This window comes from Equus quagga, chromosome 1, assembly GCF_021613505.1.
Source record: "Equus quagga isolate Etosha38 chromosome 1, UCLA_HA_Equagga_1.0, whole genome shotgun sequence".
Taxonomy (NCBI): Eukaryota; Metazoa; Chordata; class Mammalia; order Perissodactyla; family Equidae; genus Equus; species Equus quagga.
This window is the reverse complement of record NC_060267.1, coordinates 37,691,611-37,706,768: the sequence shown is the minus strand read 5'-3', so window position 1 is coordinate 37,706,768 and position 15,158 is coordinate 37,691,611. Positions and strand designations below refer to the sequence as shown.

Here is a 15,158-nt window from a genome sequence, read left to right as displayed (position 1 = left end):
CAGCTTTCCTTGACTCCTGCAATCCACAAAGCCTTTGAATTCCAAAATACAAATGATTCCCTGTTTTGACATTTGAACACACCCTGTCGTAAATATTTGAATTTTATTTATGAGCTTGTGTGGTGTGAAACTATAAGCTCCCTGAGGACAGGAACGATCTCATATAATTCTTCTGAAGTCCAGACGTACGCCTGGTGGCTGCCAACAGATCTTACTTTAAATAACAATTTCCAAAAATAGCAATACAGCCCCTTTTTGGATATACTGGGAAATACAAGATAATAGAGCAAATCTGGAATGACCAAAAAATTGTGAGTAACGTATTTATCTATTTTTCTGATTTTTTTTCCCTGTGAAAATGTGTGTGAATGTGTGTGTGTGTGAACAAACTGGGATCATGTCATATGCAGTTTTGCTATTTGCATCATGCTATCATGAATTTTCTGTTACGAAATATTATCCAAATGCTCAATCTTGCTATCATTTATTCAACTATTTATTTATTATTAGACATTTAAGTTGTTTCAGTTTTGATTTTATTTTTTAAAAATGTTTTGATAAATATCTGTATATCTTTTTTCGAGAAAATTTTTACTAATTTATGATTCCAATAATCTATCCATGGATAGATCTATGGAGCTCTTTTGCTCCATTTTTGTAGCTCTGGGTATTGTCATTGAGTATGCATTCACTTAAAAAAAAAAATTTATAGGCAAAGTTTTTCTTATTATTTTTAATTATATTCTTTGCTTGTTAGGGAGATTATTGATTTCGTATGTTTAATAGACATTTAAATTGTTTCTTTTGTGAACCGCCCATTGTTGATTCTTCCCTAATTTTAAATTAGTATGTAGTCTGTTGCTCTCACATTCATAAGAACTCATTAGCTATCAAGAACATTATCCGAATGCATATTTGTTGGATTCACATTTATTTTTCCATTTTAGTGTTTTCCTTTTAAGTTTGGTAATGATATTTCTTGATAGTACTTGAAAATAATCTAATTGAATAATTTTTTCTTTGTGAGTTTTTCCATATAAACCATTGAAAATATTTAGTCACATTTTCTCCCAGCTTTGATTTTTCTGCTTTGAATTTTTAATCTTTAACATTATAACGCACTCGGAGTTACTTGCTTTTTCTCTCAAATAATTGATCAATTTCCCAGAACCATTTATTGAACAATCTTTTTTCCTACTTATCATATACTTTTTTATTTATTACATATTTTTTGCATATTACATATTTATTTATTTACACATTTATTACATATTTATTTATTACACATTACATATTTTCTTACTAATCTCATGTATCATACATTAATTTTTTATATAACTATATGTATTCTTAGGTTCTTTATTTATATTTCATTGATCTATTCATTCTTGTTCTAGCTCCACAGTTTTGATTATCATAGCTTCCTAGTAAATTTTAACGTCTGGTAAGATAAATTCCTCATGTTACTCTTTTGTTCTTTACAAAAACTTATTAGTTTTTCTTGCTCATTTCAGCTTACAGAAGTTTAGAATTATCTGCCTAGTTAAAAATATCTGTTTGGGATTTTACGTAGAATTGCACTAAGCCTTAAGATTATTTGAGATGCACCAACAAAACTTTATAACGTTCAGTATGTTCTTTCTTTCAAGTCAGACTAACATTCCTCCCATGCGGGAAGATAACTGTTGGCTGCATCCTAGTCCAAGAGTGCAAGCCAGTGTTCAACTGGTGTGACTAACTCACAGGGACGTTTCAGAAGAGACTTTCTGAAGTAGCTCTCACGCTCTTATTTTCCTTGCCTGCTACCTTTGTGCAGAATGCTGATGAGCATTTTCTCTCATCTATAAATCTTGAGCAAGTATTTTAATCGTGAGAATTTTTTAGCACACTGGTGACCCCTATTAAGCCAATGTTTATTAGAATACTGAAGTCAATATCTTAAACAAGTCATATTTGAAGGAGGCTTAAAAATTTATCACTGGCAAATTGCCCTAAAATCTGGTTATAACACTGTAATATAAACAAGAAAAAATAGTTTTCACTCATCTAAACCTCCTTATCTGTCTATTGTTTTTGGGTTCCATTCAGTTTTTCGTTGTCTCAAATGCATGTGTCCTCATTTCTGGTGGGAATTCTTGCTAAGTGTTATGTGTTTTTCTCTTCCTTTGGGATTTGAACTATCCCAGAACCATCTTTTCTCTTTTTTTCCCATAAATTCTGCTTCTCAGATGACAGCGTCCGTGTTTGGTTTCACAAACATCTGAATGAAATTCATTTATTTTCCTTTAGAGATATGCATTGCGCACTGAGTGCACTTTTGTTTTCAGAAAAGGAAAAGGTGATAATTCAAGGCCTAGATAGAGAATTTTTATGTTCCGAGCAATTGCAAGAAGAGTAGCCTTCTTTTCCAGAACCGTCTGTGAAGAACAGCATCTTGAGATGAGAAAGAAATTCAATTAGTTTGGATAATTCTAGGTATTTATTTGGCTTTTGATTAGCAATTTTGGAGAAAAGATTGCCTATTATTAAGAAGGAAGATTTTTCTTAATTCCTACTTTCTACTCTTACCAAAATAATGATCTAGTAGCAAATCAAAAATATCTAACTGATGGCAGCTGTGGATGCCTGAGAGGCATTGAGCACAGAAGCATTTTGTGTTGTGGAATCTCACAGTCTTTGAAAACTTCCTGTGTTTTCTACGACAATTAGGAAAATAAGAAATCTTGACGTCTTCTCTAACAGCTTTTATTAGGAACACCAGGAGGATGATTTTAAGACATAATTCAGGGACGTATAGGAGATAAGATCAAATAACTTCAAGAAGCAAACTTTTTGCTTTAGTTTCAAGACAGGCTGTAAAATTGAAAATTTTTATGCTAGTGAAAAATTAAATTTGAGTAAATTATAGACACTGATGCTTTCGTCTGAACATATCTTTGGAAGCAATCACCACCGTCAAACAGTGGCCATAGAAATATGCCAGTAGGATAGATTGCTCAGAATCATATGCTTTTCCTCTATTTTTGGGCTGACAGCTTTAGAATTTGATGGCAGTGGGATTCTGATGGTATTTGGAGTAGGCTTCCACTGGAAACATCTATGTAAGGATTCATATGGATTCCAGGCACGATGTATATTTGAGAGCCTGAGCTCACGTGCATCTTCTGTGTTTTGTGAAACTAGAATTAAGACCATTTTCCTATTTAAAAGGAAGGCAACTTCCCTCAGAGAAATGGATTGCCATCACAAATATTTAATTCTACTTTATTTTAAAACATTAAAGGTAGATTATTATCCAATTTGATTCAGATTCAATTCAATTTTTATTTTTTAAGAAAACACAACACAAAGATGCCAAACAATAATAGTAATGTGCCTAACCACAAAACATGCAAAGGACTGATTTTATATTTTTATAAAGAAAATCTACCAATGACTGCTAGCTGGATTTTTCTTTTTACAACAATACTAAAAATTTTACCCAAACATGCACAATTACCTCTTGAATGGTGAAAATATTATCATTTTGTACCGATCAACCCATGGCAGAAAATCACAGAAAGGTATGCAAAAATTACAAAAAGAGAAACAGATTTATTTCTATTTCAACATGCAATATTTACTTTAAAATGTTAATTGACCAGCTACTATTAAACAGAGAAATCTTTACCAACAAGGAGTCTACAGTGTAGAGGGTAAGTTTAGGAAAGAAGAAGGTACTATATAAGGCAGGTATTGACAAACCAAGGCTCACAGACCAAATCTGGCCAACCGTCTATTTGTATAAGTATGGTTTTGTTAGAACAGCCCTGCATTCTATTGCATGTTATCTGTGGCTGCTTCTGCACTACAATGGCAGAGTTAAGTAGTTGTGGCAGAGATGAGACCTTTGCCTCTCAAAGCCTAAAATATTTATTATCCAGCCCTTTACAGAAATATCGGTTGACTTCTGTATAATGTGTTGGTAGCAGTAAGTGATTTTTAAAAAAGCAGGATGAATTTTCATATAGAGTGATCAGGGAAGTGCTATCTGAGAAGGTCATATCTGAGTGGACCTGAAGAAAGTGAGGAAGAAAGCCTTGCAGATTTGGGAGAAAAGAATCCAAACAAAGAACAGGAAGAGCGAATGAACTGGAGTATGTTTGGCCTATTTGAGGAATAGCAAAGAGGCCAGTGAGGCGAGAATGTACCGAGCCAGGGGGAGATCAGTAAAAAGACTGGCAGAGATAGTGAAGGGCAGTCGATGGGGGGCCTTGTCAATCCACGTGGTGATGTTGCTTCTACTCTAAGGGAGACTGAATTACTGGGAGACACAGAGCTGACGAGTGACATAATATGTCTTATATATATATAGATATATTTAAGATTTTATTTTTTCCTTTTTCTCCCCAAAGCCCCCCGGTACATAGTTGTACATTCTTCCTTGTAGGTTCTTCTAGTTGTGGTATGTGGGACGCTGCCTCAGTGTGGCTTGATGAGCAGTGCCATGTCCGCGCCCAGGATTCGAACCAATGAAACACTGGGCCCCGCTTGCAGCGGAGAGCACAAACTTAACCACTCGGCCATGGGGCCAGCCCCTAATATGTGTTATATTTCAAAAGGAAACCTCCAGCTGCAGGTGGAGATTAAACTGGAGGGGAATGGGGTGGAAGCAGCAAGCTCATTTAGAAGGCTAATTGCAACGGTCCAGGTGAGTGACAGTGCTGGCTTAGACCAGGGTGGTGGTGGCAGAGGAAGTAATAAGTAGTTGGATTTAAGGTACATATTTAAAGAGTAGTCAACAGGATTTGCTGATGGACTGGATGCAATGTGTGAGAGAGAAAGACAGCCAAGAATGACTCTAAGGTTTCTTTTCCAAGCAACTGAAAGAAATACTGTGCAATTTACTGAGATGGGACACACTAGAGGAATAGTGAGTTGTATTGGAAGGAATCAAGAGTTATTTATTTATCTATATCTTCTCATACCTTTTGTTTTAGCTTAATAAACCAAGAATAAAGATTTACCAAAAAAGAGAAAATATAGAACTTCTTTTGGGGCCGGTCTGGTGGCATAGTGGTTAAGTTCCCATGCTCCACTTCTGCAGCCCAGAGTTCATGGGTTCAGATCCTGGGCACAGACCTGTGCACCATCCATCAAGCCATGCTGTGGTGGTATCCCACAAACAAAATAGAGGAAGATTGGCAACAGATGTTAGCTCAGGGCCAATCTTCCTTACCAAAAAGAAACAACAACAACAACAAAAACTTCTTTCAATAGGTGAAGACATCAGAAGCAATTCCCAGAGCAGTAGCTGACCATTAACTCATATCTCACTCCATGGATTCTAATCAGTTTCAAAACACTTTACTTCCATCTCTGCCTCATCTTCTTCTCTTTCATTTTAACCTAACACATCTGCTTCTTCTGTCCCTTCCCCTCAAAAGTCCAGGTACAGCAAAGTGGGCTTCGTGGACATATGGCCACAGTTGCCAAGAATTTGTTTTTGAACACAAACATTCTGAGATGGCTATTAGCATCCAAGTGATCATGTTGAGTAGGCAGCTAGATATCTGAGATGAGTTCAGGGAGCATGGACTGAAGACTGGGAATGCTTTTGGCATAAAGATCATAAACCATGAGACTGATTGAGAAGACCTGGGAATAAGTGTAGAAAGAGGAAAAAAAAGTGTAGAAATCCAAGGATTTCAAAATTTCACATGTAGGATGATGAAGAAAAACCAGTAAAGAGACTGAGATGATACAACTGGAAAAATAGGAAGGGAACCAAAAGAATGTGGTGTCCTGGAAGCCAAGTGAAGAAGTTGGTTGAAGAGGGAAGAAGTGATTCACTGTCTCTAACCTGCTGAGGTCAAGATGAGGACTAAGACTTGACCTTCGGATTTGGAGATCTGGAGGTCATTTGGGATGATGTAAAAAGCTGTTTCAGTGTAGGGACAATAGCCCACTTAGACTGGGTTCAAGAGAAAAATAGGATATTCGGGGAAATAATGTAACTGGGGCAAACGGAGAGAGTGAGAAGTTTTTTAGTAAAGTCAACCAGAGAAATGAGGCAGTTGCTGAGGGAGATATGGGGTCAAGGGAGCATTTTTTTTCTTTAAATAAGGACTCTTACAGTATGTTTGCATGCTAACAGAAATGATCTAAAAAAAAGAAAGAGGAACATTGTCTGAATGAGGTCCTTAAGTAAGTGAGAGGGGTGAAATTCAGCGTGTAGGGGGAGACGTGGTCTCGCATAAGAGCACAGAAGGTTCATCCACAGAACAGAAGGGAAGGTCAAGTAAATGAGCAAACAAAGAGATGGTGTGGTAGGTTTTGTGGTAGACCCATGTGGATGTTATCTCCCAACTTGTCTCATAGTTTTCCACAGAATAAGAATCTAGGTCATCAGCTCAGAGGAGCTCAGAAGATGGATGAGTAAATGAATTAGGGAAATGAGTAGTATGGCCTGGCAGCACAAAGGGCCTATCTGAAGATAATAGTCATCATTTTAAAGTGAGCCCAGTCAGCAAGTTTGAATGCTTTTTTTTGGATCTGTTTGCCTACTTTGGTGCATATGAAAACTAGATACAGACTGATGTTTAGCCAGGTTTGGCATTTTGCCAAAGGACTACTATGGAGGGGAAGGCAGTGAGAGACTGTGTGTATAAGGGAATAATGATACTGATGAATTCTAGGATCTAAGCTGGATAAGAAGGAGGTGAGAAAATGAGGATGGTAAGGGGTGGTGAAAAGGTGGTAGAATAATTGGAGATCCAAAGACAGATCCAAACACAGCTGAGGGATTGTTAGAGTTGAGGACAGAAGTAAATGATCTTGAAAGATAGGATGTAATGGTTGGAGAGAGGTGCACTTGAAATTGAGCTTGGGGAATGATAAAGTTATTGGTAAAACATATGGAGGGTATGGTTGTGTCAGAAGTGACTAAGGCAGTGTTAAGGACAACCACAATACAAGGAAGGAGGCAAGAATCTGAAAGGACAAGATATTGGAAACATTGTCTACCTGGATATGGAAATCACCAAGAATTATGGCAGTAATTGCTTTGGAGTGACCATTGCTAATATAATAATATAATAATCTTCAAGGAATGAGGGGAGGGCTCTGAGGGTCCATAGACAACTGGAATAAAAAGAGAGAATGAATAATATAGTCCATGGCACAAGCTGGGAGTTTTGGAGATTCAGCCCTCGAGAAGACTAAAAGAATCATAGAACAAAGTTCCCAAATTTTGCTGCACATTAGAATCACCTGGGAGAGCTTTGAAACACCTGGATTCCCAGATCACATCCCATACCAAATAAATCCTAATATCTGGGGACAGCAACGCAACATGAGTCTGTCTTTCCAGATTCCTGGGTGATTTCAATGGCAGCAAAGTTTGGCAATTACTGCAGTAGAGTCAACCCTATGTTATATCATTTGGTGAGAATTAAAGTAGGACAAATTGATCTTGGCTGAAAGGCAGATTTATTCTGAAAATATCTCTATGTAAATGGAGAGCAGGAAATGAAAACAACATCGAGGACAATAACAAAAACAGCTGTTGGAAATCAGCTGGAAACGGTGAAGTTGTTACGATAAGAAAGTTGACAGTGTGAGAATTTGAGGGGGTGCTTTAGTTTAGATGATTAGCTTTAATATCCATGTGGCCTCGTGTGAGACACTTAACTTTATCCTCAGCCTCATTTGCAAAATGGAGTCAAAATCATACCTTTCAACTGTTGACAGAATACAAATGTCTTGGCAAAGTTCCCTCAATAAATACAAAGTCCTCCATTGAAAACCTTGTTGTAACTTCTCCATAAATGCTTATGTTCCTTTGTTATAGAATTTTGTGTGTACTTTTTCATATATGTTTCATATATAATTTATATACATGTCATATATAATTTGTAATATATACATATGTGTGTTTATCTATTTGTTTATTTATCTATCTATCAAATAAGATCATAAGACAACAAGCACAAGAACTGTGCACAGGAATTTTGCCAGGCTGAAGGCATATTCATTGCTTTTCTCTCAAAGTCATTGTATGATAAAATATGACTTTATCAAGCTCCTCATCTTCTCTTGCCTTGTGAGAGGGTTGTAAACAGTATTTCTGGAGAAGGGAGTGAAAAAAGAGGTCATCATTTGTCTTCTAGCTTCACTCTGGAGAGACTGTTCAATGGTTAAAAGCACAGTGTGGAATGAGTCAGGCTGAGTTCTAGTTGTACTGCTTTTTACTTAACCTGTCTGACTCTCCTTTTAGAGCTGTTGAGATAAGCCATGTGCCAATCGCATCAATTAGTACCTGGCCCACAGTGAGGGTTAGTATGTGTTTAATAAATGGTCACTACCGCTTTTCATCATTTATAGCCACATGAATCAGGACCACTTACTGTTTTACAAGTCAATGTTACTATTAGAAGAATTAATAGTAAAGTGTGAAAAAATACAAAAATTCCTACTATTAGAAAAATTGGTATTTCATGATTTTTGACAATTTTTTGGACACTTTGTTTACTTAGGACACAAAGACTGCAAAGACAAATATTGAATTTCCTCTGATACAGAGCCTGGCAGGAAGTTGAAAAAAATTGACAAGACAGATTGCTCCATAAGGACTCGAAGTTATTTAAGACGCAAACACCACTAGGATAGAGACCTATCTAGGGAAATGGTATTTTTTTGCATGAGCCAATGACCTATTGTCCCTGCTTAAAATTTGCTGAATGTGGTCTTTGCTCAAGAGCAATCAGAGAGAGCCAGTTTTGCAGAATTCCAAAAGCAGCTTTCCAGTGGTGAGGAGCCAATGGCAACATATTGCAATACTGGAAGGAAATTCACCACTGTATGGGTAGACCAGGCCCTCCAGAAGGATCTTTAATGGCATTGTGTTATTTCACACTGAGCAATTAAACTGTCTACATGAGAAAGAGACTTTCACTCCAAAGGTCTCTTTGGTCCCTTTCACTTTGATTTTTCAGGCTATTATAAACACGTATAAATTCAGTTTGAAATTTGCAGGTCTTGTAAAAGGCCCAGAAAATTTCAGGTTCAGTTAACAAAATCCAGTTTAGCAGTCTCTTGGCACAATTGGCTAATACTTAACACGTTTCTCTGGGCCATAAATTCAGCAGGCCCTCCCAGGAGCTTAAATAGCTTCTTTGGGGGTGGTCTTTGGAAAAAAACAAGCCTGAGAAGTGATATGTGGACCTGGGGAAAAGTGAGGTTTAGTGCCTTCTTTTATTCTTAAATTACCAGAACCTTATATTTTACAAAGTTACTTGATGTGCGCCAGTACTGGTGTTTTCTTGGGAGATTAATGGAACGCCATCATCAGAAAGTGACAAGGCTTGATTGGGAAGGTATTGTTCTGTCGAGGGTATAAATAATAAAGAGCAAGCAGGGTCACTTTTCCTCTACCTCTACCAAGGGTTGGTAGGAACTTCCAGCATGGCTTCGAAAGGCAAACTCAGCAAGATGGTCTCCTCTTTAATCGGAGAGTATAAATCTTGTAAAAATCTTATATTAAAGAGTCATGCAGAAAGGAGAAATTTAACTGAAATTTTTGCCTCTTTTTTTTAAGAGCTAAAAACTTGCATCCTTTTGTCCTTTGCAGTATTCCAAGTCCTATTGTTTCTAACTCAATTATTAATGGTGTGATATTTGGCAAGTTACCTTAATTCTTTGTGCGTGTCAGCCTTTTCGGAGTAACTGTAAAGACTGAATGAAATAATGTGGCTAAAATGCCTAGAACTTAATAGTTGCTCAATAAATGTTTATTCTTCCTCACTAAAGCTAAGCATTATAGAATTTACCATGACTAGAAAAGAACAGGCACTTTGCTGAATCAGTTTTCTCACTTTATTTAATGCATGGTCTCTGCATCCAGTTTCTTTTTTCTTTTTTTTATGCTTTCTTTTCTTTCTTTCTTTCTTTCTTTCTTTTTTTTTTTGGTGAGGAAAATTGGCCCTGAGCTAACATCTGTGCCAACCTTCCTCTATTTTTACGTGGCTCACTGCCACAGCATGGCTTGATGAGCAGTGTAGGTCTGCGCCTGAGATGCAAATCCACCATCCTGAGCCACCGAAGTGGAGTGCCCTGAACTTAACCACCACACCATTGGACCAGCTCAAGATTTCTTTTATCAAAAAGCTAAAATGAAAGTGGAAAACTGAGATCTTGTCTGCTGTAGGTGGGCTCTGCCTCTATATTCCTTCTCATCTAGTTGTGGAAACCTTTTCTAATCTATTCTGTGTGTTGCAGGTTGAGGTCCCAAAGAAACAAACTCTAAGACAGAGACCAGCCTGCAGGAGGCATTTTACAGAATTCTCCTAGGATCAACACCTGTGAAAGAGAAGGGAATGAAGCAGGCCTCGGGGGAGGAGAAGGTCAAGCTTCAAGGCGGTTTCGGCAAAAGGCTCAGCCAAGCCTATGGGGAGTTCGAAGTCTACTTCACAGCTACCCCGAGCTGAGAGGAGAGAGATGGGCCTTTCTAGTCCTGTGCCGAACAGTCTTTGGATGTAGGCCATCCTCAAAGAGAACCTGACTTGGACAACATGAATCTCTTTAGCTGGAGTGGTATTTGAAGGAGCCTGAAGCTAGGGGCTGTCTGCAGGCTGTGCTCTGAGCAGCAGGGGTAATAAGTCCTTCACCGTGGCAAGAGGATCTGAGCAGCATACCACAATGTTCACTAGTGCCTGGGCCTGTGTCAGCAGGGTTCTGAAAGCCTGAATGCCTCAAGAAGCAAGCAGTTCGGCCCTATGACTGTACTAAAGTGAGCGGATGTGATCCTTCCACTTCCGGGGTTGTGCTGATGCACGCAGACACAAGCAGGTGTCTATTCATTTGAGTAACGAATGGTGACAAAATAGACACAGATTTAATATGCATGTGTGAAAGGACATAAAGCATTTGTGGGTAATGGACAGAGTATTGCCACTGAGTAGGTGCTCAACAAATGTTTGTTGAATGAATAAGTGCAAGTGAGGGGGAAGTTGCTGAGGTCATACTGTCATTGAAGGTGACATTGAGGAGTTACTTGGTCTTCTAGCCCAAGGAGGCTTTATGGAGGAAGCAGTAGCCACGGTAAAAGGGGCTAAACTTGGGTGTGTTTTTGGATATATATTTGGCATAGAAGTTCAAAATAAGCTATGTAAAGTTGTTCAAGAGGACTGAGATCGAAGGGACTGAGAAAGATCTTCCAGAGATTTAAATCACAAAAGAAGGGGGGCCGGCCCCGTGGCCCAGTGGTTAAGTTCACGCGTTCCGCTGCAGGCGGCCCAGTGTTTCATCGGTTTGAATCTTGGGCGCGGACATGGTACCGCTCATCAAGCCACGCTGAGGTGGCGTCTCACATGCTACAACTAGAAGGACCCACAACTAAGAATATACAACTACGTACCAGGGGCTTTGGGGAGAAAAAGGAAAAAAACAAAATCTTAAAAAAAAAATTCTCTAAAAAAAATTCACAAAAGAAGGGACGCAGGGTGGAGAGACTCGGTGAAGCACTTTAAGATTTAAGGAGTGTATCTGGGTATCATTAAGCAAGTAAGACACCGTCTGTGGAAGGTGCTGTGGGCAGTTGAGTTCATTCTACATAAAGAGAGCATGATGAAGGGAGTGCTGCAAGTTGAGATTTGGAGAAGGGGTTGTTCCAATAATTATATGAAATGACCTAAATTAGATGTAGTAATAACAGTGAATAAAACAGAAATTATAGGCAGGAAGAATGTAGAGAATTTGTGGAGAGGCACAGTTGAATTTTTCTTACTTGGAAAATAATGTATATAGGGCTTCAAATCATTTGGGGTTATATACAGTTATATGTAGCTATGAAGACTGAGTTTTGAAAAGAAACGTATTCCCTTTTTTCTAATGACACCAGGATAAAAAACTACTGATTTGGAGAGGACTCTAGAGACCATTTTCTTCAACCTTTCTGTTTTACAAGTGAGAATAGCAAGGTGTAGGGAAATTAACAACTTGTTCTCAGTGGTAGTGGAGACGTACAAGCCAGGGCCTCTGATACCAGGGTTATTCCCTTCACCACTTCCCTTGGATGCAAAGACAAGCATGTGGGTCATCTATAATCTCGGGCTGTGGTACGACATTTACAAAAGGTTATTAAAAAGTCAAACAGGTAAAACTACTCAATACTAACCCTATGACACTATAACATATACTAGGGGTCCCCCCTGGGTTCCAATCAAAACCATCTGATGGGCTTTTAAAAAATACAGATTTCAAAGTATATTTTTCAAAGTTCCACAAGTGGTTTTGTTGCTGAAAAGTTTAAAATGTAAATATCCCAACAAATCAAAAAGCAAAAATAATAAATCAAAGATATGATACCTTTGGGAGAAATTGTATTATGCATATAAAAACCAAAAGGAAGATATTTTACATGCATATTTGCACATTCTCTGAAATCCTTGCATGAAGTTATTTGTGGGAGACCTGGCTCTACTAGAACATTCTACAGACACTGATTGGCTCAGTGCCCCTCTGCACCGCCTGGACAGGAGACTAGGGAGGGCGTAAGTTTATATGCAATATGTAATGTAAAATATTATACTTATGAAATCTTTAAAATAGGTTATTTATGCGAAAGCAACACGTATTGAGAACAACCCAGTTGCTGGTGAACAGTTAAAGATATTAAGGTTTTCCAATATTTTTGTATTTGGTAGTTTTGTGAGTCAGTGTTCCAACAGTAAAGAGATGGCACATTCAGATTAGGATAATTTGGGGATTGTTTAATATTTACATGGGTGTAGGCAGGATGTAGAGGAACCACAAAGAATAGTGCAGTCAATCTGGCTAGGGTCAGCAGAACGAGTACCGTTCTTTATCACAAAGGAAGGAGGGGAAGAAGCAGTTAGTAGAACGGGGAAGAAGAGTGTGCAGAAGGCCTCCTTGAAAGAAGCAGTCATCTTAAGTCAAGGGACACAGCTAATTCGCGGTGACCCCACAGGGAAGGAGGCAGCAGGGGAATACACTCTGACCTTATTCTCCTCTTTCCCTCCAGTCTCCAGTCATAGCTCTCCATTGGCCGAACCTAATAAGAAGTCCAAGTGCAAGGAAGTGGAGCCGGTGGAGAGTGGATGCCAGGAGCAAAGGGAAGGTGTCTAGCACAGGACTCGAGGGAGAGAAGCTGAGGCCTGGAAAAGATTAATGTCTATTGATAACACCATTAATTTATTCATCAAACATTTATTGTGCGTCAGGCACTGTTACTGGTCATTGGGAACACAAAGGTGAATAATACTGAGTCCCTAAAATTAAGGAACTCACAGGTTCGATGATGAGAATCACAGATCAATGCAAGAGTGAAAATTAATGTAAGTAGAAGTTTAAAATTCCAAAGGAATGACAAAACTTTTGAAGAAGATTTCAGCAACTGCTTTTAAAAGGATATTTTCCCTCCAAGATTCCCTAAAGATAACAGGAAATCTACTTCCAGGAAGAGCCTTGACTCTGATGGAGAAAAACAATATCAGGATGTTACATCAAGACCTGACAGCAAGGAGTGAAGTTGATAAAAGTGTCCAATTACAGAAGTGCTGAAGCAATATGAGTATTTTCCTAAATCTAGGAAGGCCTGTGTGTTTATGTGTATAAGGTGGGGGTGCACTTACGCAGGGGTGTCGGGACGGAAGAAGATCCGTATTTACAGCAAACTTAGATTCTGTGTCACATGTCATCAAGGAGAACTTCTTTAGGGAAATTCCACATGCCATTCAGATGCCAGGGGGACCTTCTCTGTTCCTTCTGGTTGTGCAATTTCTCTTCCCCCCCGATGTCAATCTGTACACAGAACCCAGTTCCTTCACCAGTTTCTACACAAACACACAAAATTCAATCACATCAATTGCTTAAGAAATTCACTCATAACAAACTTGTCATATCTTTTATAGATTTTACAGAAAATCGTGTTAACGTGGTGTGGGAGATAATTATGAAACAGTGTCCCACAGCCATTTATCCATCATTCTTACCTTCTTCACCCTTCTTCCTCCTCATTTCTTATCGCTTTCTCCTTCTAGATTTTTCTCAGTTCACTTTATTTATTTCCTTCTATCACTGTTAATCCAGTAAAAAGTAGTGGTTCTCAAACTTTAGCATTATCACCATCACCTAGAGGGTTTGTAAAACACAGATTTCTGGGGTCTGAGAATTGTAATTCATAACAAGTTCCCTGATGACACTGATGCTGCTGCTATGTGGACCACACTTTGAGTACCATGGCTTTAAGTTATAATACAACACATCTCTGATGACCGCTTTAATTTTCAGGTGATTTCATTTCTTTATGGATGTCACAAGGACAGGGGCTGGTGGACGGTTTCAGCAAGACAGCTCCAGTAATTTTGGGAAAGAATATCTCTGTTCACTAGACTACATTGAGCCCTCTACCCTAGCCATCCTGAAAATATTGCATTAAGGCTTGGTCTTTCTTTAATAGAAACTTACATAAAAACTAAGTCATAGTATATTCCTTGATTTAGTTAGTTATGTGAGAATTGGGGGAAGGTAGACATGGATTGGAGATCATTACCTGATTTTTAATGTTAGTCTGCCACTTGATAGTACTGACTAATATTTGATATAAATCATATGTGTACTTTTACTGTTTAAAGAAATATACCATCAGCCTGAAAGCAAGTATTGGATATCAAAGAGACAGAAAAACCCACTAAAAACATCCCTCAGTGTGCAAGTTACCCTTTGATTTATTGTATTTTATTTAACAAGTATTTATCAATACCCAGTATATGCAGAGCACTACCATATCCTGGATGGAATATAAAATTTAGTGAAGGAAACAAACATACACACAGGAAACAAAAGAGAACGCACACATCACAGAAGGGAAAAACATCATATTCATATGGAGTAAGGAAATAGCTGACCTTAAAGTACCTAGCTGAACCTCGATTCTATAATTTGTGCAACATTTAAATCTTTGGCTGATGGTGAGTGTTTGGGATAGAAGGGTAGACCAGATGGAGAAGCACTGAGCCGGGATGAGCTGGGCTCTGATGGCTGTGTCCATCTACAAGATTCAGCGTCTATCTACAAGGAACAGCACCCAGCCAAGAACAGTGTCAATAAAGAAGGACTTACTTTCCTTTCATAACAACTTGCCTGGAAGTAGGTGGTCT

General features: G+C 38.3%; 1 long non-coding RNA gene across 1 annotated transcript; it reads right to left on the bottom strand.

The window, feature by feature from the left end:
• Positions 1-1,504: 1,504 nt before the first annotated feature.
• Positions 1,505-14,124, bottom strand: LOC124227027 (uncharacterized). Its single transcript, XR_006885426.1, has 3 exons — positions 13,992-14,124; positions 13,632-13,832; positions 1,505-2,433 (listed from the first exon to the last, which is right to left on the bottom strand). It is a non-coding gene; the product is annotated as an uncharacterized LOC124227027 (long non-coding RNA).
• Positions 14,125-15,158: the final 1,034 nt, after the last annotated feature.